The 24,653-nt window shown below is 37.8% G+C and overlaps 1 long non-coding RNA gene across 1 annotated transcript; it reads right to left on the bottom strand.

Moving 5' to 3' along the window:
- Window positions 1–3,644: 3,644 nt before the first annotated feature.
- Window positions 3,645–20,493, bottom strand: LOC135317864 (uncharacterized). The gene is made up of 3 exons (XR_010376482.1): window positions 20,181–20,493; window positions 8,243–8,321; window positions 3,645–7,566 (listed from the first exon to the last, which is right to left on the bottom strand). It is a non-coding gene; the product is annotated as an uncharacterized LOC135317864 (long non-coding RNA).
- Between the last annotated feature and the right edge of the window lie 4,160 nt (window positions 20,494–24,653).

The raw sequence follows: 24,653 nt of genomic DNA, 5'->3' as shown, positions 1-24,653 counted from the left end.
TACTATGAAGTATTTAAAACTGTATCTGAGCAGGGCAGCAGTTCCACTTACATTGCCATGATGTATGGCTTTCCATAGAAAAGACAACTGGAGGATTGAAGGTAACATGCGCTATGCAAGCATTTGTATAAAATTTAAACTTAGAGCAGTAGGAAGAATTGAGACTTGCAACACTGGCAAAGAAGATGAAAGAAGAAAGAAGAAAGAAAAAGCCCTCTGTAAGCAACAAAAATAAAAAGTTTTATTGGAGTGGATGAGAAGTAATCAAGTCTGCATGTCCATATTAATTTGTATGTAATAGTGTCCTCTTCCCACTAACAACAGTAAAAATTGCATTGCATGGCAAAATGACACAGTCGTCCCTAATAATTGCCTAATAGTGTTAGGACAGTAAAAATGCTTGCACGGGGTAACATCTGGGATATAAACACCATAAAGGTGAAGGAGTATTACTGTATTTCCTACACTGACTCTTTAAGTCAGAAAATTACAGGTTTTGTTGCAGATTTTAAAACCAATTCTGTCCTTTTGTAGTAGGACAATTAATCAGTTCAGGAAAGCTACATTAGTGTATCTGAGGAAATACCTTGTCTGGACCAGTCTGTGGTGTTGTCTGTTGAAATGTACCTGTGGCAATCAGAATTTCTGGTTTTTTACATATTCACCTTTCCTACGAAACTGTATATTATTGATTTTTTTTAATCATATGCACAAATATTAATCCCAATCACTTTGTGTCAGTTTACTGGCAAGTACAAAGACACCTGATTTTCCAAACACTAGTACTCCTGTAAGAATGTGAATTCCTGTCCATAAAGATTGAGCTATTCATTAACAGTGCTTAGAAACTTTTTTAAAGCAGATATTTCAGTTAGAGGAATCCCCTTCTTTAACGCTATCTTCAGACAGTGGAGCAGAAAATGGCCTTAAATCATACTTTCCTCTTTTGAAGCCACACTAGCTTTGAAGTTACACTGAAAGATAAGAGAAAGGGACTGGACCTCCACAATATAAAATTTTGTGAGGTTGCATGGATGTGCCGGAAAATAGGCTAGGAGAGAATACTGACTGGAAAACTGTGGATAATATGCACAGTCTTTGCTGATGTGAGCTGCTAGTTATTAGGCATGCTGACATGGACCCCAGCCCAAACCTGTGCATGACCCGTGTGATCCCTGCCAGCCCAACACTTAAACTTAACCAAATATCCCCTGACAGAGATACAGTAAATGCAACCCTTTCCAAATCTGACCACAGCCCTCACTCCAGCCCATTCAGACCCTGGGTGTTTCAGATCTGAACCTCACAGGAAGAGGGGAGTGAGGGGGGAAGAGATGCTCCCAAGTGCCAGCCTGACCTTGGCCAAGCGGTACCTTAGGTTATGTCTAACATATGTACTAAATCGAAGAAGGGTAAATATCGTTATTTGTCCCCGAAGCCAAATCAGCACTGACTGGCTTAAATATATGCTTCTGGGCTAGTGAATTTCATAATTTGATTTGGAAATACACCCAAGCAGAACCCCTGAGTGAGGTTTTTTCTGGTTATTCCCAAGGTCTCGGAAATGCTTATATGACAACTCAGGCCAAGTGCAAAAAGTGGTGTGTAGGAGACAGTTAGAAAATTATTTACAATGTAATGGGCTTTTTTTTCTGCTATGGAACGTATGACAACTAAATATTCTCATCTTGTTAGTGTTATCTTGAAAATTAATAACATGCACTTTTCGTGTTTATATGATAACTCTTGCTTAAACCTCCGTTGCATGACGTACTTCCTTGCACAAATACACAGATTCATATACTAATATATACCGCAAAATTTCCCATTGAGATCCCTCCCACATAATACATGGATGACAGGGACAAAGCCAAACCCCTGTATCCCTACCATACTTAAACTTACCACTCGTGTATTTGTCCCCAGAAGCTGGAATCCAGTTCTTAGCTGTATTTTGTCCTTGGCAGATTGAGATCTAGTCCTATCCAGCTGTTTCTGCTATCCCATACCACGTTCTGATAGTCCACAGTGGCCTCATTTCCAGCTATAACTTGTCAGTTCCTACTAAAACCCAAGTGCCCAGTCCTAACCGCCTTCAAACACAGCCACATAGCCTATTTACCAGAATTTACTAGTTAAAAGTTAACTTTTAGTACAGTCTTGGTCTTTGCCTTCTTCCTAGCTCAGCAGTCATAGCTGTAACATGGTGAACTCCATTAACCCCTATCCTAAACCAGCCACCCAGTCCTAAAATTACATTGGTCTTAAACGTGTTCTAACGTTGGTACCGAAACATTCACTCGGCAGAAGATTTCAAAGAATTTTACCCATATATTTTTTCAGAAAATGAAGGATGCAAATTTAAACTCACAAATCATCACAAATATTTAATAAAAGTGCAATTGGTTTACTTTATAGGGGATTCATTTTTTCAGATTACATATATTGCTTCACCCAAATACAGCTTTATATCAACATATAATATAACGGTCAGTGTACAGGTTGCAGCAATCTGCAGTATAACATAATGAAGGCCTTTAAGTGAAGTGGTCTTTCCACAAATGATTTGAGGAAACCTGGGAAAGTATTCAACAAAAGCAGAACTGGTGTTAATAGAAGTAATATCTACACCTTAGTTTACAAATAAAATTAGTTTTATCTCTTCCCAACAGATTTTGTTACCCTGCTAAGTTAGATCAAACTGTTTATCTCAACAAAGATTGATTACCAATTAAATATCACATAAGCTAATAAAACAATACCTTGAAGTTTATCCAGATGGCTTTATTAAAAACAATAATCTCTGACATAAACACAACTTGGAAGGATCACATTGCTGAAATATTTCAGAAGCTACAGGAAGTTTTAATGATATCTTGACAAAGCAGGAAATCTCAGTAGATATGTAGTGAAACTTAAGGTGACCTTGTAAATAGCCTATATAAAACATTTTATAAAACTGTTGTTTCCTGGCATTCTACTTTTTCTGCCATTTGATGTCAGGTTACATCCAGTGAAATGAAACTAGATGAACAGCCATCCTTCAAATATTAAGTTCCATCATTTTTCCTGCCTCCCAGGCCATGAAATAGCTACCCACCACCTGCTGTTCACAGGTTGGTTTGTCAGGTTGCAAGTCAGAATTGATATACACTGACTTTTAGAGCACCCCAAACTAAATTATGTCTCTGTAGTGCTTAGGATAGCCACTGATGCCCTATGCTGGTCTGCAAACATCCCTAGAACTAAATTAAAACAAAAATAACTCTAGACTAGGCTGTGTTTGAATTTTACCATATGTCATTCAAGGACTTTGAATGAAAATTGTATATTTGGGGCAAGTTGCAGAACAGCCAAGGGCAAATTCATTAAGCATCTGCAGCCGAAATTATTTTGGGTTCATTGATTCAATGTTTTTCATGGAATAATTGTATGTGGCTATTCAGACTTACAAACACTTCTGTTTTCCAAAATGATGACAGCAAGAAAGGACAAGAACATATTCAAGGAGCTTTTTCTTAGCCAACATCCTCCAGGTGCACCCCATATATGCACTTATTGAGGTGTGTTTCCCCTTTTATATTATTTATAAACAATTGAAATAGCAACAGTATTTGTTTACTTAATTGTTTTGAACACATGAGCTGAAGGTAAGTACAAAATGAATGAGAAGGTTCAACCCAGATAAGCAATGGGGAAGGCTGTGTTTTTCTCATCGCTGTTCACTTGACGGAAAGAAACTAAACTCCTTGACCTTGTGTTAGGTATCATAAGCTTAGAATAACATGTTCTAAATAGGTTAGCAAGCTAAGTTTATGCCATTTCTATGATGTATCGTGTCCTGAAACAGGTCATATTCCCAAAAAATGAATGGAAATAAAAACTTTTTTCTTGTAAAAAAAAAATAGAGGTTAAGAGCTAGTGGCAAACTAATCATAAGACATGCAGACATGCAGACATGCTGCTATTTCTTAGAAACACTGAACAAAACCTAACAGGTTCCACAAGGAAGGGTTTAGCTAAAAATCAGGCAGACTTACAGAAACTACAGAATTTAAAGAGTTCCCTAAAATATATTTCTATTTTAAGAAATCCCTAGTGTTGATATGGCTTGTATTCTTGGTAAATATATTTTTAATGACATATTTACCCCACTGTTGTTAGCAGCTACAAATCCAGCAATGGTGACCACCCCAGAGGCTGGCACTCTGGCTGTTTGTGCCCTGTGCGTTACTATTTCTGCTGATTTTTTTTTCGTTCTTCCTACAACTCTTTCTTTATTGACATGACTCTCAAAAGGGTCCTGTAAGTACTGATTTCTCCAGGAGAGCAGAGAAATCTAGTAGATCACTCAGACTTGCAATAACATACACTGAAGGTATTATATGCTGTCATTGGGGAAACACAACAGGGAAATTTGATGGCATGCCTCCATCCTTTTCATTTAAAAAAACCCCAAACCACCACAACAGCAATAAACTCCAAAACCACAAAACCAAAAAACAAATAAACAGACAAACCAAAAAAAAAAGCCAAGCAAACTAAAAATGAACAAATGGGTATGCTTTAATGGCAACACAGATTTATACCAGCTAGTTCCAAGACATAATGGAAAGCAAAGATTGTATACTTTTGACTGTCAACTCTTTTCAAAAGTTGTTTAGAAGATTCTTCCATGTGATTTTATAGCTGCACAAAATAAGGAGCAGAGAACTGCCTATAGTTTGAATAAAAGCTAATAAAAAATGAAATTAAATTGAAGAAACATTTATCTGCAAATTAGAGATTTCCTTTAGTAAAGAACACAAAAACCTTATCTGGCCAACACAACACAAGTGATTATGCCTAGATAGAACGAGACTTTATCGGTGTCCTTGCATACTATTTGTAGCCATTGTTTAAAAAGATTCTCAAATGTTCAAAAAATAGTTCCTCTGTTACACGAGGACATACTCCAGAATCACTTTTAAAATTGGCAGTGCACCTATGAGGTCTATGGGAATAACTGTTACTCTGCACAGTTTAAATAACAAAATTTGCATCAGGTCATATTTCTGAAATATAGCTGATGTGAGAAATTAATTTGCATAATCCACAGTAAATGGGTGTATTTTTTACCAAACAGTTTTTTGTGACCTCTTTGGACAATATTTATTTCTTTTCCAATATTTTCTTGCTTTTCTCCTGTCGATTTCGGTATCCTGAATTGTGTTTCTTCTCCCAAGCACAACCAAATCATTCATAAATACATTAAAAAATTGTTATGGTTTTATTGACTTAAAAATTTATCTAAAAACCAAAACCAACCAAACAAAAAAACCAAACTGAAAAAAAAAACCCTCACATGAAATGCCAGTGATGCAATAAGAGCAACTGTTTTCTCAGGCTGAAACTGATTGAAAGCATCTCCTATATAAAAATGAAATGCATTTCTGTGGATGCACTGACGCTTCACCATCTGTCCAACATCTCAGATTTACTCTCCCAGATAACTTCATATTTCACCCTGCAGTCCCTAAAGAAACATCACTTTAAACAGGGCCACATGGAAAAATGCACTTCAATAACATCTGAAGGTCTTGCATTTAGCTGCAAGGGCCTCTAATCTAAATGAATGATGTGCCTATAGAGTAAGCTCCATTTAGAGGTATGGAAATAGGAAAGAGCAAATGTAAGGGAAAGAATGCTAAAAAGAAAAAAAAGACAGAAGAAGAAAGAAAGAGAACAAAAGGTTGGAAAGAAAAGGGGGGCTGGAGAAGGGGAATGAAAGAGAAGGGGAAAAAAATAACAGCAACTCCAGAATGATGGCAGTAAAAGACACAGGGATTTACAGATAAAGCCAGAAGATGCTGGCAGCCATCTATCAGTCTGCCTTGATGAAACAGGTATTGGAAATTAACTCAGGAACCCTATGAATTACATTCAATCCATGCTCTGGGCTAAGCACTTGTCAATTTTAGCTGCTATTGCAACCTATTACTTACAGACTACATGGCTGGCAAGCTAATGACACTGGAGAGTGTTAAAGAATAGCAGCATAAACTGTATACAGCGATGCTTGTCACAGTCTGAGCATATCTTCCCATAGTCTAATGTGAAAACTGAAAGGCCAAACTCTTAGTTCCTCAATGAGCACTTAACCTCATATCACATTACTTCACATAGGAGAAAAGTACATATCTGAAGAATTAATCAGTGATCTGCCTGTCCACAGAAATCTTTTACCAAGGTTTTTTGAGCATTGTGAAAAAGTGTTTTAATTAAACTTTTCTTCAACCTTCTTCCCTCTCCCCGTAGGATAATCCACTCTGAAGCACAACTCTTGAAATGTTGACAATGTCCTGACAATTTTTTGGAGGGCATTGATAAAGGAGTAGGCAAATATGCTGTCCCTATAAAACTTCAGTCTCTTTTATATACAGTGTATTACTAGGTTGTGGACTGGGACTTCCCACCTGACTAATGCTTGATTACTTAGCTTTCAAAACAACGTTCCAGGGAAGGTGAATTTAATTTTATATCTACAAGTACATATAGTAACAGTTGTGCACTAACACACTAGAAATGCAAATTTTTTAGAAAGTCGTTTACCCAATATACTGGAAGTTTTTTATTGTATATTTCAGCTGATAAGCTTGCCTAACAGTGAAATATTTCAATACACAAGTACATTCAGAGTAAATGTTAGACAGTGTGGTCCTGTGACTAACAGCTGCTGCTGCTGGGGGGCGGGGGAGAAAGAGAGAGACAGTACAAGCACCAAAAAAACAGCGAAGGCCAAATTTGAACAAATGTTTGTCAAGTAAAAAGGGCAGTTTTTTGTCTGATGGAAGAGATTTAATTAGAAAAGTCACAGAAAGAAGCTGCCATGAAAGTACCAGATCCATTTTCTTCAGTTAAGCTAATGAACCTCATTGAACTTCGCAAAGAGTTGCTGAAGCAATAATACAAGGGGGAAAAAGAATCCAGAAAATCTGCCGCAGCATCCCTTAGAAATGAACTAACCAATTATCAATGTGACTTTCCATCCCAGGAAAGGAGTAATATGACACATTTACTTACTGATTTTTCTTCCATTTGAGTAAGAAATGGACAAATAAATGATTACAGAAAGAAATTATTTTAGTACATTGTTTCTTTTTTAGAGCAGACTATAAGTTCAAAATTTAAATCACATGTTGTATGTGCTAAGTCACCTACATGGTACATTATCTGCCCAGTCTGTTGCCTAATTCTATCAAGGTTCTTTTCTCCTAACAGCAACCATAACAAAAAACTATTAAGGAACATAATATTTTGCATTAGACAAGGGCATCTTGAATGTATTAAAGATCACAGTAAACAAAATTCTTTTAACAATGACAACGCAATTAAAAACAAAATCCCAGCCCAAAGGAAGATGGTTACGTAGAAATTCAGGGTAACTCAAAAATTCTCTTTAAAAAAAAAAAAAAAAAAAAGAGTCCTTTAAATGCTTTGGATTGTTTTATGCTTCATTGGTATTCTTCATGTACTCCTCTCCCTGTTGTTTCACAGTATATCCATGTTTGGCATAAAGCTGCAGGCCTCGAATTCAAGTATACAGCATGTATGGAATATAATCATAAAGCTTCTATACTCCCATGACACTAATTAACCAAAAATATCTTCTTATCTTAGGACAGACAACTACAAGAAAGATGTGTTAAAAACAAACAGACAAGCAAAAAACATTAATGCAACTTAAGATTTAAAGGTCCATAGAAAATTCGTATCATATAGATTTTCAAAACAGAAAAAAACCTAGCTTTTAAGAGGAACTTCAGTGCTTGATATCCACATTTTTTTTTTCAGTGCATTTTTGGTCTAAATTTTGGAATTGAGCCTTTGTGTATGGGGTTCTCAAAAGGTTCACTGAAATATATGGAAAGTTTCTACCCATTTTATGGGATGTCATTTTCAAAGGAGACCAAAGTAAGGATAAAGCTAGAAATTTTAAAGGTTTGGAATACATAATAGATCAAACACTTGTCTGTAACTGGAGATACTTTATTTAGGTAACAAAAAGTATTCAGTGTACTTGGTGGAGAGCCTCCTACTCTGACAGAGTAAGGAAGAGAACAGGTTGAGTTGATGAGTAAATCATGTACCATTTTATAAAAAGATTCTTTTAATAAATATGGTTTCAAATGCTCAAAAAAAAAAAGATTTTGATTTGTCAGATATACACTTCTTTAAGAGTATATATTTTGGGCATACTTACAGTTGCAGGTTCCTTTCCCCTTCTGTTTTTGGATGAGGCAGGAGAAGGAAGAAGAAAATTTTTTTCACTCTTTCCCACTCTGAAACCACACTACAGAGGTAGTTATACTCAATAGGAAAAAAGGAAAGGAGAGAAGTAATAACATTTTCCTAAACATCCTGCTAACACACAAACCAGTTGCCAAAAGTTTGCACCTCTTGCTACATCTGAAATTTTGTATGTACATAAATATTCTTCAAAGCAGATTTTGTGTAGAGGTAGATGAACCTTCTGGATGTTATATGTTTTATTATAAATTAAATTAAATACATTTATATAAATTAAAAAGCATAATACTGCTTTTTTGCAGGCATACACACCTGTAAAGGTTCTTGTTGTATTCAGAGAGGCTGAATATACAGCAGTGGATATTTCTGGCAATATGTCTTCTTACATTAGTAAACATTAGTAAAAGATTTTTTAAGGTTAAAACCATGCCTGATCCCTGAAGACAATGAAACTGAAAGAGATTACGTGGATAGTTCATGGTTCACATAGATATGGAAAAAAGTGGTTGGAATCATGGTAGCATTATACAAACTACTCCCACAGTGTCATAAAGTCTTGACAATGATATGTCAGGTTGATGGGGGTCAAAGCAGCGGAAAAATGAAGCAATACCAGTCCTAAAATCTAAAATACTTTCTACTGCTTGAAGAAGTACATGGGTTTTTATTATGAGGAATGATGCTGCTCTGTGCCAGTCCAAAATATCATTGTTCAGAATTCAAGCTGTTGACAAAGGTGATACTATGCTGTTGCTAGGTCAGCTCTACTTGAACATTGATTTTGCCTGCAAATGGAAAACTCCAGACAAGTCACCTCTCCTGAATGCTCACTTTCTTAGGTTTGGGCCTCTCTGTGGGAACACAAGCAGGTACACTTTTAAAACACATATGGATTATTTTTTCTCCATTAGCATTATTTACAGTTATTAATTACTGCTCTCTCCAAACCAGGATGGATAGGAATACACAACATGTGCCAGCATTAATATTTCTCAGAGCTTCTTGATCTTCACTACACACAAGGTGTCCGAATGCTAGTAAGGATAAGAAAGCAGTTTGCATAGCCTGCTTTTGTTTAGGACCTCCTGGTTTTGTGGCTCGCTATTTGTTTAGGTCATGCCTTCTGGTAAAGAAGGGTGAGAACCCTTGATAGTTTCTACTGAATTGTTGAGACACTGTGTAGCCTGTTGACTGTGTGGAATAAAAGTTACACTTAGTTTTGCCTTTTCAACTGTGATGAGGATTATTTATTCCTGCTCTGGCGGTGAAATAAGAAATCCCAATGCTGTTACCCCATTTCAGTGCACAGATGCCTAATAAAACCATTGCTGATCTACTGGATTAAAAAAGGAGACAGGGGTCTAGTGCAGTATTGCACCACAGGAATAACAACATCCCAGTCTTGCAGCTTCTTGTGGTTTTGCTTTCTGCAGGAAACTAAGAAATCGTTAAGCTTTGAAACCTTTTTTTTTTTTTTTTGTAAATAACAATCTTTGTCTGGATGAAGTGATAATCTGATTAAGTGTTATCTCTAGTGTTCTCTGCTGTAAGTCAAGACCATTCCTACATTCTTGTACGCATGATACCAGACATGAATCATTTTCCATGGAGATAACATTTGGAGGATGTGTTATCTGTAGGCAGACTGCAGTCTCTGATAATGAGTCTGGGGGAGTCATTGCCATATCGGGCACCTAACTGATGAGTTCTTCTAGAAACCCTGATAAAACCCTTTCCGCATAATGTCCATATGCATGTAAATAATGTTTACGATTCCACTTCAGTGAAACTCAGCTCAAAACACTGAAATTAATGGGAATCTTAATTACTCCATTGGGAGCTGACTCATGCATTGCAATGTTACCTAGTTTAGATTTTTCCTGTATTTCCTGTTTTTCCTATGTAGTATTATTTTTCATGTGGTACCTTGACCAACATTAAAAAGCTGACATTCATTGTGTCTTGCTGTACTATTGAATACAGACACCATAATGCTTTCTATTAAAAAAAAACGAGAGGAAGTAACACCATGATGCTTCAGACTCCCATGTGATAAAAAAAGAAATAAAATGGGGGTTTTGACATGTAGACAGTCCTTTTCAGGTCTCGTCTCTGCTTTAACCATCAGGACATGGTGGGAAGGTGGCTACATAGACTTGAAGGAAGTTCCACTATACCTAGGTTAGTTACTTCATCTGGGCAACTGAGAGACCATTAATGCAGCACTAACCATTGTTTTACAGGCTATATACAGGTTGTACATGCCAGCTTCAAAGAGACATAAATGATATCATTATATTTATTGTCAAAAATAGATAATTAAATGTAAAACACTGAGTCATATGTACCCTGAAGACAACATAAGAGTTACTTGGATCTAAATAGGATTTGTAATTGTACAATTGGTTCAAGATTACCCTTGTTATAGTGTGCTTTTAATGTATATTTACACTAATAGAGCTAGACTACAGTATTTTCAGCATCAGAAAAGACCATAATCTTGCTATTTAGATCTAATTTGCAAGTTATTGTCTTCCTGAAGTACATGAAAAATGTATTTTATTTTCAATACAGGCAACTATTTTATTACGATTTAGGTAAGGTAAGTTATTAGACTCATGACTGGATCAGCAATTTTTATTGTATGCACTTCTCATTACTGTAAGTTTCTTTCATTTGCTTTGTACTGAAAATATTTATGTTGACCACCAGCTACCTGTGGTCAGTTACAACTACTTTAAGAAATTTTCAATCTTTTCAATTATTTCCCATTCTATTTGGCTCAACTTTAACCAGTATGGCACCTTCTTTTCATTTTTCATACATGGCCACAGTTTATAATGAAGTTCCAGTAGTTCTTTATGCCCCTGTGAAACATACCTATAATTTTCCTTTCACTTTTTTTAAAAATGGAAGCCAAACTGGAATAATATAGGGTGTGATAAATTGGTATATTTTTCATTACTAAGGAATGTGAACTATTTTCTCTACTATATATTTAGCTGGTTTTGTTTTTGAGCTTTTGCACTTCAATCAAAGTGTAAACGGGAACAAAAATGTTTCTTAACTATTATAGGAGGCTTAGCTAGATTCCCTTTTTCATTGTAGCTAACCTGCAGAAGAAAAGATATCAGCAGAGGAGACCTGTCAGGCATAGATCAAAATACCTGTCAAAAATAACCAAAGGTAAGCACATATGTATATACGTTGCCAGGAAGTAATTACACCTTTGTGTCACAAAAGCAGTGGTTGCAAGTAACACTTAAAGACTTGCGGTCTTTATACGGTGTTCATTCCCCTTAAACTTTTGCTCTTCCTGCTGCCACCAAGGAGATAACAGCAGGAGCACCAGCAGAGACAAAACATTGGCTGGCTGTTGTTGTCTCTGCTCAGCAAAAGTGTCGGTTACTTTTCTAAATATAAAGTTTTTAAAGTGCCTGAAAGACTCATATTCACACAATTATTTCTTGGTTTGATGAAGTTAACATGATTATATAATCCTAGAAATATTATTGGACTCCTACCATGTTCTACAGTTTATTCTGCATAAAGTTGCTGTTTGTCATGTTATTGTTATTGTTATGCCTGGAATTATCTTCTGTCTTTTCAATTGTTTGTTTGGGTTTTTTTCTTTGTTATTGGTGGGGGTTTTTTTGTCTTTTGTTTTTTTTTTAAATTGCCATAATATTTCCCATTTTGAATAGGATAACATTTGGCATTGAGATGGTTATTCTAATGACTATACACTAGAAATCTTATGAATGGCACATTAATTCTGTTTCTCCATAAATCCACAGTGCAACCCTCCATAGCTAATCTCTCAGCATTAGACAGTTTAGGGGAAAAGAGCTGGCTATTGTCGTGTTTCCTGATTTAAGAGAGATTATTTTCCCTTCTCTGTACCACAATAAAAATGCTGCAACATGACCTATTTATCTTTTATTGTCCAGCTCCTGGGAGGCAGAAGGTGTAAGCAGAGACTGGAACCTGCATGTCCAGCTTGTGGATATTTTCCACCTGTGGAACAACGAAAGAATGTGTGCAGCTGGGATCTGCATCCACCCCATTGCTCACAATTTCTCATACCTTCTAGAATTGAAGTGGGTTCTTTATTTTTTTCCAGAGGTAAGTTCATAAAGCTTCAATAAATGAAATAAGAGACTAAATCTGAATTCTAAGGAACATAATCTCATGCATTGCTCTCAAACAAGGGGATAAGAGAAAGGGGAAGAGAGGGCAAATTAAGTTGTGACTTTCTCCAAATTTGTCTGGCACACTTCTTCCTCCCTTTTCTAAAACAGCTCTGAGCAAGAGGCTTGTGGCATAAATACTATTTAAGTAAGAAGCAAAAAGACAAGACTAACTGAAGAACAGATAGTCGTTTGTAAGTAGACGATAGAATAAGATACTTATTTGTTCTTTGTCAGACAAACTCTCTCCTATCACCATCCTTTTTGTGAAGGAGAAAAACTAAAATAAAAACAATCCTTTTCTATACTTGTGAGGATCTTGGAAAACCAAGCTTTAAATGGACCTGAAAACATGTGCCACCAAGTTACATACAGATAACTATCTCTTTTTTATTTATTTTAAAGAATTATAGATACATTCAGAAGACAAGTCATCAGTCAGCAGTGACAGCCAACATGAAAATGTATAAGAATAAATTGGGCTTTAATTTTTCTTGACTAAGTATAGACATCTATCATAACTAATGCACTTCTAATAGCACAGCATTTTTTTCCATGAAGTAATCTCATCTATTTTGTTATGTGTCTTAAACCTAATTAGAAAGCAACAGTCCTAGCAGTTATACGAAGAAAGGCAATATTTCTTTTGACCAATGTAGGTGAAATCTACTGCAATTAAAGTTATGGCAAAGTTTATGCAAGAACAGAAAGATCATATCTTTGCTAAATAGGCTGTGAAGTCCTCCTACTTTTGGTGCCTAATTACTGGTGTCATGCTTGTAATAGCGGCATCTGTGCACACTCAACACTCTAATGGGCAGCTCCTACAGGACTAATGAATTTTAATTGATGGTGTTTAGCGTGGCTTTGGGTTTCTGTCTCTTGTAGAGGAGGCTATGCCCTTCTGCTCTTCTGTCCCCAAGTGAGCTGCATCTCTGCTGGGGAGCTCATAGATACAGATGGTCAACAAAAGGTGAAGAATGCCAAAACTCTCTGGGCATCAGCCGCTTTTCAGTAAAGATAAAGCTTGAATTGCTAATCAGCTTCCTTTTTTCCACCCAAGCTGTTTACGCTGTGGGCTTAATGTTAATCTCTTTTAGTAAGATGACACATTCTTTTTCAATTCAAAATATGCTTCCTTGGTTGACAAATCAGAAGGCGACCTTCTTCCCAGCCTCCTCGTAGGTAGTTTTAAAAATAGCGTCTTTTGTCAGAGGAAAAACAAAAACACCTCATGGTGACACTTAATCATTTTACCCACTCCCAGAGTTTTTGCAACAGAGTGAAAACAAAACTACATTTTCCTGGAAGTGCAGTTACCTCTCTAAATGTTAGTTGTTCTGTAAGTATTCTGTTTTCTCAGAACAGAAGTTCAGTCATCACATTGATACTTGCTTCGTTTGTGCTTTCATATGCTATAATCAAAATCTAGCCCGTATATAGAAATAGGAAATTCTCCATCGGTGTTGGTCAGTTAACAGAGCTGTTTGTTCTTAGTTTTGAGACAATTCCTTGCCTCCTTTCCTGTAGATTATCCACCTCAAGGGAATAATCAAAAGGTAGGCGTGTGCTGTTTGTGAGTGATATCTCTGAACAGCTATAATCTGTAGTCCTTTTTGTTAAAAAAAAAAAGCCAAAACAAAACCAAAACCACAATGCCTCTTTCCTTTAAACATAGTGTCATATTTTTTAAAAGACAAAATGCTAAGGAATATTTTAATCTCAGGCATGTATTAAATAGATGTCATCATGAATGAATGCTTCATCATTTAGTATTTTTCAGATGAAAAGAAGACTGAAAAAGTCTGGTTTGAGTACTGAAATAAACAATATTTGTGTTGCTTTCCAAAACTCATCTGTAGCACCTTCATGCTGCCCACAGCCTCCATCAATTTGCCAACATGCACCATGGTGCTGCAATGCAAAGGTGGATTCATGGCACTCAACGCCATCTGCCTATACACTATACACAAAATCACAAAATTTAATTGCAATATGCTGTGATGATTTATTTCTGTGGGTGTGGTTTTACCAAGGTTTTCAAATACATCTTAGCTAAAAATAATGAAACAATAATAATTAAAATTCATAAAGCAGTAAAATAACAAAAAAACCACACCACAGAATCACAGAATCACAGCATGGTAGGGACCTCTGGAGATCATCTTGTCCAACCCCTTGCCTAAGCAGGTACACCTAGAGCAGGGGGCACAGGACTATGTCCACATGGGATTGAAAATTCCTAGAGAAGGAGACTCCACAACCTCCCTGGGCAGCCTGTGCCACTGCTCTGGCCCCCTCACAGGAAAGAAGATTTTTCTCATATTGAGGTGGAACATCCTGTATTCCAACTTGTACGCATTGCCCCTTGTCCTGTCATTGGGCACCACTGAAAAGAGTCTGGCCCATCCTCTTGACAACCACCCTTTAGATATTTATAAGTATTGATGAAATCCCCCCTCAGTCTTCCCTTCTCCAGGCTGAACAAACCCAGGTCTCTCAGCCTTTCCTCAGAAGAGAGATGGTTCAGTCCCCTGATCATCTTGGTAGCTCTCCACTGGACTCTCTCCAGTAGTTCCCTGTCTTTCCTGAACTGGGCAGCCCAGAACTGAACACAGTACTCCAGATGTGGCCTCACTAGGGCAGAGTAAAGGGGGAGGATAACCTCTTCCATCCTGCTGGCAAAACTCCTTTTAATATACTCCCAAGAAACTGCTTTCCAGCAGATCAACTGCCAACCTGTACTGGTGGATGGGGTTGTTCCTCCCCAGGTGCAGCACCTTGCACTTGCTCTTGTTGACTTTCATGAGGTTCCCTTCAGCCCAGCTCTCCAGCCTGCCCAGGTCTCGTTGGATGGCAGCACAGCCTTCTGGTGTATCAGCCACTCCTCCCAGCTTGGTGTCATCAGCAAACTTGCTGAGGTTACACTCTATCCCTTTGTCCAGGTCATTGATGAATATGTTGAACAGGTCTGGACCCAACACAGACCCCTGGGGAACACCACTAGTTACTGGCTTCCAACCAGACTCTGTGCTGTTGATCATGACCCTCTGAGCTCTGGTGTTCAGCCAGTTCTCAATCCACCTCACTGTCCCCTCTTCTAAGCCACACTTCCTTAGCTTGCCTGTGAGGATGCTATGGGAGACAGTGTTGAATGCCTTACTGAAGTCAAGTTAAACAACATCCACTGCTCTCCCTTCGTTGACCCAGCCAGTCACGCCACCATAGAAGGCTATCAGGTTGGTCAAGCATGACCTTCCCATGGTGATCCCATGACGACTACTGATAACCTTCTTGTCCTCTACATGCCTGGAGATGACTTCCAGGATGAACTGTTCCATCAGTGTTCCAGGGATGGAGGTGAGGCTGACTGGCCGAAGTTTCCCAGGTCCTTCTTCTTGCCCTTTTTGAAGACTAGAGTGGCACTGGCTACCCTCCAGTCCTCCGGAGAGCATATGTGTCACACATGACCTTTTACAGCTATCTACAGCACAGGCCACAACTTCCCCAGGGAAGTCGTGCTCCCACACACCTATCCCAACAGGACCTGGAAGAAGGCACGGACACTGGCTCAGTCATAGGCAAGGATGGGTCATGTCAACCATAGTACAGTTTTCCACACATCAATCAGGTCTGCTGATTCTTGGGAGTCTTCAGAGCATTTTCCCCAAAGTTTTCTTTACCATGCAGGGCTTCTGTCACTAGTCTCTTGTTCTGAGTGTTACATGGGTCAAGAAATCAAATACTTCTGGTGGTTTCATTCAGTCATTAGGCTTTTCATGTACTGTCCACTTTCTCATGTTACTTCTGCATACTGATTTCCAGGCTTAGCTGTTTACTTATGGATATTCCTTCTGGGTCACTGTAATCACTTATCTCCAGTCAAACATTGTTTGCTTCCTTCCACCAAACATTGAGTTCCCCTTTCTTGCAGCTGTTCCGTAGCTAAAATGCTACTTCTACATGATCTGTTTGTTAAGATGAGTGTTACTTTTGGATTTGAACCTTAGTTGAACAAAGAATAAGACTTTTATTGGAAGATACACATATGCTTAATTATCTTACTCAACCAACCTACCTATAGAACAGAAATGCTTCTGCCAGACTCGTAACCCTTAATCTAAAAATTTACAGGAAGACCTTGCTGGGTCTTCTCAGCTGTAAGCAATGCATTGCAAAATCAAAACCTGAGTTTGGCTCACGTGTGGATATTTGAAACCAACATCTCCCAGCTGTGGCTGTGTCCAAACTTCTACACAGTAAATGCAAGATTCTCTTCATCTAACTTGGGTTATCTGAAATGCTGTGTCTGCTTTAAGCTAGGTATGTATGTTTCCTTTACAGCCATGAGAGACAAGTTTCCTGCCTACTTTAGACACCTATTTATTCAAAGGTATTGCAGGAAAGGTATAGCCCAACAAGTTTGCATTAACAATTTTAGCTCTCTCAGGGCCAATAGTTCGCACCAATTTTGATCTACAGAAAGATGATGTCATAATGCCAAAATCATGCATTTGGCTTTTTAAGGAGTTGTACCTTTTTACATATGGCTCCATTTCCTAGCAGCTAGGCCCATGTCCATCAAGCCTTTAACTACACGTGCAGTGGCTCATTGTGACTACTAGAAATAATGCTATAATAAGCTGCTCCAGAGGAGCTGACAAAAAGAAATTAATAAAATTAGTCACTAAGAAGTGCTTCTTTTTCCTTGTATTCCAACCTCCACAGCTAAAATATGAAAGGATTTCTGTGAAATTGTCAGTATTTGACAAGGACATATCAGTAAGAGGTGATACAGTTTTATAAAAAAGATATTCAGAAACTCAAAACTATTGACTTCAACTTGCAAGTAAAACTTTCAAAACAGATTTTAAGAAAGCTAATTCCATCTGTTATATTTGCAAAGAACAGATCTTAATTCAGTCAGGATTTGGTCAATAATAAGAACTGCACAAAGACTGAAAAAAAAAAATCTATATATGTTTATGAAGGTTTTAAAACAAGTTAATCTTCCGTCATGTTTGTGCACCTATTGCACCATATGTGTTAATACTTTCTGGCTGTATTGGCTTTCTCTATGAGTGTAAGACAGCAACAAAAAGAATTTAACTAGCCAGTGAAGCCAGCTTTACACCTGCTTCAAGCTGATTTTTCCTGTAGTACTAAGTCTCCAGGTCACAACTATGAAGGTGGACAAAAATCTTGATATCTACTTATATTCTAGGAAAAAGTATATCCAGAAGGAATCAGCATAAACCAGAGAGTTAAAGGAATGTTGTTGGGCCTTCACAAGATCTGAAGTTTTGTTATTAAAATATGTTAAAACATTATTGAAAGGTATGTTTTTATCCAAACATAAACATTATGTGTTTGCTCTAAACTATGAACATCAAACACTGGGTACTTGGAGTAAGGTCCTTACTGTAGACTAAGATTTCTAATTTAGGATATGTGTGTAGAACTTCATATGAAACACTAGATCTGTTAAAAATGCTTTTAGTAAGTCTGCCTTAATGTCTTCTGCACCCAAGAGGGTTGGTAACAATATGTGAGGATCACAGCTGGGGTGATCAGACCTTTCTGCTACCAAACAAACTGTAGTTATTGCATTTGTAGAAATGGCAGTCTATTTATCAAGTGAGTTGGAATGTCAATAAGTGGGCAGGTGAAAAAAGTTACAAAGATGGGGTCAATGAATGAGGTACAAAGAAATAAACAAGAGCAGCAAAATACTCCCCAGCGCAGCTGAATGCTGAAAAGTAAGGTGCATGGGAGGCTTCATGGCGCCGTACTAAGTAAATAATCTCTAAAGTGCCAAATTTCTTAGAGAATTATGTATGTCAGCTTCATATAGGGTTATACTCCATTCTCTGATAGTTGTGCAGTAAGTGGGAAAAAATATGTGTATTGTTTTTATTTAGGTTTAAAGATACTAAAATTATTTCTACAGCAGATGGAAGACAGCCCATCAGATCACCTTCAGATCACTCTATATTGTTGTTACATACTCATACATACACACCCACAAACCCACACCCTTATACAAAACAGGAGTAACGAGGTATCTGGATAAATTTATTGATACCACTTAAATCTGGGAAGCCTATCAAACTTACTCAGAGGTTCTGTGCTCACCATGAAAAAAATACAGGCACAGAATGCAGATGTGCAGGGGGGATATTTTTGAAAGATGAGCAGTTACTCTGCAAAGATGTCTAAGTGTTCACATTGTAGTTATGCCAATATGATAGGTCCCTGGCAATGAAGGAACAGCCCTGTCTCCCAACCCTGCCCTTTTCCTGATCATATAGCTCTGTCCCTTCTTTTTCACCCATATGGTTGTTCATCAGCTCTTCAAGTGAGCCAGAGCAAATATTTAAACCAGCAGAAAACTGTTTGGTTTTTTTTATTTTTGCCTTTTATTTTGGGTGAAATGGGAAGAGGACACATATTTCAAATACATTTTACATTTCTGAGTCTACTCATGTGTGATCAGACATCCAACAAAAGACAAGCATGAAGGGTGGGGCTGCTCCTATCAGTAGGAGCTATTTGTTAAATTGTGATAGCTGAAACACAACACTTAAATCTGGGTCTTCTGAAAAAGAATAAGACTTAACTGTTCTGCTACCAGGACCGTGTGAAGCAGATTGCTTAAGGCCTGTACTAGGCAGAAATATCCTTGATAAAATGATGAGTGATTAAAGAAAAAGGAAAGAAAGGGGAGAAAGACCATGTTGTAACAGACATGCTTCTTATGAACTTTCATTAATAGACCTCCTATAAAAAAATTTGTATCATCCTTTCTCAAAGAAGGTATAGAACAGATGTTTAGAGGGTTTCAGATGCTATTATAATTGATAATAGGGTTTAAAGTTTCAATCCTATATCCTTCCACCTTCATTTCTTCCTGTGCTTCAGTCAGAAACTGTCTGGATCTTCACATCAGCACAGGAGACCTGGACCCCAGAGAGATGGCAAGCAGCATTTCTGCAGCCTCCTCTAGATGTTTTGCCAGTAGAAGGCGACCTTTATTTAACCTAACAGAACACCAAGAGATATTCCAGCTACCAATGAAACAAATTGTTATCAAATCAGAGCACCCTGGCAGGCTTTCTACCATTGAGTGCTGCCTGCTATTTAGGTTTCTTGTAAAGGGGGCTGCACGCTGTAAATAGATTCTTGGCAGATCGCCATTCAGGGCCCAGTGCCAGGCGTTTACCCCTGGCCTTGTTGTAAGCCTGGACCCGTGGGGTCACCTGCCATGATGAGGTCAGAAGTTTGAAAGGCACTCATATTATTTAAGGCAACAGTTTAATTTACTTTAAACATTAAAAACAAACAAGCATAATGAAATCCACTGCAATGGTAAATCCGTGTACACTCATGTTGAGCAAATATATCGATCACCCTTTGCAAAGATGTACTTTAATATGTTGTAAAACCTTGCTAATATAGTATAATAAATAAAATAGGGGAGGGTTAGGTGCATGTTAGATCAGCATATTCTGTAGAAGAGATATGAAATAGCTCAGGGCACTTGCTTCCTAAAGGAGAATTAACTAGCTTCCATATGTTAGTCCAATGATCAATAGACAGTTCAATTCCCAGACCTTTGTTCTAGCTCTCAGTAACACGATATTATCTAATCCATGTCCTATCCATTATCAGTAAAAACAAGGGTGGTGTAAACTGGCATACCTCCATCACCTCCAAGGGAGCCCTGTTGAGATGCTTTCAGCCAGACTTCACTCAGGGTATCTGCTTCCCAGCTTTTCTTGGTAAGAAAAAGAAGTTTTAAGGTCACTAAGTAAATATTGCACAAAACAGCTGCTCTACAAGTTGATAGCAATATTTTTTTTTTTAAATGGGTTGAGCTCAAAGTCAAATGTATGGAGGGTTTTGGTGTGCAAAACTTTGGGATATGAACATTTTACATTTCTAGTTTTCTTTCCTTTCTCATTTGTTTTTTCTGTACATTTCACTCCTGGGATCTATCTTTCCTCTTCCTTTGTCAGCTGCTCGCTGGCAAGAAAAACATTAAGATAATGTTTGAAACAGTTCTGTTTCCCAAGTCTTTTGACTACCGGAAGCTCTAACAAGACATTTATGTGAAATACCATACCTACAAAGCACTAGTGAAAAAAGTAACATCATCCTGAGATTCTGTCCTCTGCTTATGAAACGCAAAGTCCACCCACCTGTGAGGTCTTTAATTCACACATTTTCATGTAATGATATTGACTGAGGAGAAAACAAACCCTGGCTTGAAATGCCAGGGTTTCTTCTAGAGTAAAGATGGACTTTCTTCTAGGGTGTCTTCTAGAGTAAAGATGGACTAATTTTTGTTCTGTGAAAACCTTCAAGCAGGATTGTGCGATATGCACAGATGATCAGTATCAGAATACAGAGTAAAGTATCCTTCCTGAGCATCTAGCAGCCCACAGGAGCACCAGCCGATTCCACTTCTTCTTTGCTAATTCCATGAGTCATACAAAGCTGTCAGAGATGTGGTTTTACCCCCAGAAGCACCAGCCAGGACTGTCAAACCACTGTAAGGCAGAAAGGGATGAGGTAATGGTTTGTATCGCTGGTGGTATAACAAGTCATTGCTCCTGCCCCATCCAGATGGTAGCAGGGAGAGAGTTGTGCCATCCCCACACCGCTTACTGAAGGGCACAGAACTGAGCTGTCCCTCACCTGGAGCAGAGCAGACTGTGTTCTGGCATCTGATGACAAATAAAACAGATTACAAGTTTGTCTGTGCGGCTTGACGAAGCATCCATATGCAGGCAACAATTAGCACAGCGCTGCTGTGGCCTTGATACACTGACTTTAATGGAGTAAATCCAAAGCATATTGGTGTAATCAAGTAAAGCATCACAGTTCCATGGTGCTGAGGCTGAAATCAGAGTAACTGAGGTTATTTCTAGCATACCATTTTATTCTAAAAAACTAGGTTTATCTGAGGAGTTGAATCAGTACATTAATTCTGGAAGCCTTCTGCAACAGGACGCTATTTAAAAGTCTAACAATCAGGACAATCAGTACAGACGCCTAGAAAAATAGACAGAGTTCAAAAGCCTGTGCTGTTTGCTTTTGTTTTGGTAGTGGGTTTTGGTTTTTTTTCCTAACAGCTAAAGCAACTGTTTTTAAGGGTCTGAGTACAACAATACTTAAATGCAGATCTTTTGGGGGGAAAAACAGCAGCTACCCCCAGCCCCAAACCCACAGAGGAAAGCAGACGAAGGATGCCTTTTTGACGGAGACTAAACAGGAAGAAGACACAGACAAAAGCTGGTGAGATATAGCTATTAGCCTGCAAAAAACTCACTCTTGCACAATTACAAGGTAGGATTGCTGTGAAACAGATTAAATCAATAAAGAGAAAAGGGAGAGAACAAGAATAGGCTGCATTTATTTCTGCTTCTGCTGGTGTCGTGTATATAATGCAGAAGCCTAATCACTTCAGATGTTCATCCACATCTTAACAGATTATATCTATTTAAAATAAATAAATAAAGTAAAAAAGGACTAAAAATAAATAAAGAAATAAATACCAAATAGGGACGAACGTAAGCCATTTTTGCCAAGGCAACTTTATTTAGAAAGCTGTTTACCTTTCTGAAAAGCCTCATTAGGCTTAAAAACAAAGAATGAAGTTGATTAATGTGCTGTAAGTGTGATGTTCAAATTGTAATTTTCATATACGTAAATGGATGCTTCTGCTGTATTTTGTTTGATAATTTACAGAGTTAGCACCGTCCAAACCACTAATCAGTTTCTTTTTATGAAGACAGCTGCAGAAGTTCCTTTTGGAATGCTAATTTTCATTAGCGTCTTTGCTCACCAAGACTAGGGCTTTCTCACAGATAACCTCATCACTGTAAACTGGGCTTGGGGAAATTTGGTTCACTAGCAATTCAGTTATTTGGGGATATTTTTTTCGTTTATTTTGGTTTTTTTTTTCAGTAGGGTAATCTGAAGAGAAGAAGAAAAACAAGCAAAAAAAGCCCAGGTGGATGGATCAAAAAGAGAAGAGTGACTGTAAATCAAGACCAAGGTAGTTTATCTTTTCCCCTTTTTTTGATATTATCATCTGCTGAGCTGGCAGAAAAAAAGAACAAGTTGCACAAAGGTAGCATTTCTCTAGGTACTGTCTGTATGTTTTGTAGGATGGTGACATTAATACAGATGAGTTTTAACACACCAGATTTCTAGTAATTCTGTTCTAAAGCTCCTTTAATGCAAAAGGTAGTGCTACAACCATATGCACTGTGGCAGGAAGCAGAAAAGAAAATAGATTAATACACTGGGTTACCACAAATGAAAAATCAGTTTTAAATCCGAAATAGTTATAACATGCTATGCTATGTTTTACGAATTGCCTCAGTTTCTCTCAGCAGTGCTCAAGCTGGATCAGTGGCAGCATTAGTTTCTGTTAATTTGGAATTTTCATGCTCCAGTGATGGTATTAATTTTTTATGCCAGTGTAAATAGTAAGCAACCAATCGAATGGTCTAAATATATTAATGTTATGCCTTTGCGCATAGGTATGAGAAGATTAGACTAATTCTGCTGTACAAAGAAAACAGCCTCATGGAAGCACTGAAAGTACATTTACTGTTGCAAGGAAGAATGATTTTTCTCAAAATATTTTGCACAGGACCAGAACAAAATTAGAGGTACTCCCCTAGCTTTAATACTGCAAACAGCAGTAATGAAACAGTCTAGCAGTTTTTATAACAAATCCAAGTATAAGGGTGTTAAATAAACTCTGACAGTTTCAGAAATAAGTCTGAGAACAGCTGACACATGTTCAGGAGCCCCTGCAGTATCTCCATGATAATTAGAGATCTGAATCTACATTTCAAAATGGAAAATGTCCTCTGTTGCCTTTCCCAGAAATCCGTGCTTAAACCCATAAACTCCAGCTTGAGCCCTTTCCATTAAGTCTTCCCATCTTTTCCACTTAGTTTATACCATGCTCCTCGTCTGCCCCTTGATCCTGCCAGCTGCATACAGACACCTGCCCACCCTGATCTGAGTCACTGAAGTGATACTTAGGGTCAAGCAAGCAGATTTGGGATCCCTCTTGTGGAGAAGTAGTCACACTGATGGGACTACATAAACAGGGTGGGATTTTCCAAGAGGCAAAATGATATTCTGTGGTTAGGCACCCTGAGTATCAGTCTGTAAAATTACTGCAAGAAAAAACTTTGCACTTGTGCACTGTTTGTCTTTCTGCCTAACTTCCATAATTCATTGGCTCTATGTGATGTGTTTATAAGTGATTTCACAGAAGAGTGAGAGAGAACAATTGTGGAAGCTGTGCCTTACTGAGAGCTAGAGTGGGGGAAAGGTTTACAGTGTATTATTGAACTGAGAGGGCATATACCAAAACAGCACAGATGACAAGAAAAGAAGATTCTATAAAAATTAGGGGGGTGTGAGGTGCAATAAGTGTTATTGACAGATTGAGAAAGGCTAAGAACATCACTTAGGTTGACTACTAAAATGAGAAAGTACTACACTGCTTATGCAAAACTGCTTATTTTAAACAAATGAACTGCCAAAACAGCTACCTTTTTAGGTGTGTGAGAATGTCACTCTTCAGCCTAGATATGTGGAAACTAGACTGTGTTATATAGTGTATGTTATCTGTGATAAATACAGCAGATCAGGATGAGTGAAAGAAGAGGAAATAGAAAATGCTCTTGGGTCATAAATGATTACCAGAGTTAGGGTGCCGAAGGCTGATAGCAATAGAGGTATTGGAGTCAGAGAGGCAGAGTGTAAGAAGAGAAATGAAGGAGCACTCTTACTGTTAAAGAAACACTGCTATGGAGGTGCTACAAAAGTCTTCCTCCCTGATTTCTGCCTATTTTCTTTCTATTTCATATATATAAACATATATATAAACAGTGACTGCTAGATTGTCACTGTGTAATCCCATTACTGCTACTCCTAACTGTTGGATCGCCCCAGGCTATAGAAAAAGTAAGTTAACAGAAAGAAAGAAAAAAAAAATACGTAAGCAAGTAGTTAGGCAGTAAGAAATACTGAGAATCATGGCAAAATTGTCCTCATTTGGCTTCAGAGCGACTTTGACAGCCATTTGGCACCCACAGAAATAATTTCTCACACGTTGACAAGCCAATTGTTACACCTGAT

The sequence above is a fragment of the Phalacrocorax carbo genome, chromosome 1 (assembly GCF_963921805.1).
Source record: "Phalacrocorax carbo chromosome 1, bPhaCar2.1, whole genome shotgun sequence".
NCBI lineage: Eukaryota > Metazoa > Chordata > Aves > Suliformes > Phalacrocoracidae > Phalacrocorax > Phalacrocorax carbo.
This window is presented reverse-complemented; position numbering and strand designations above follow the sequence as displayed.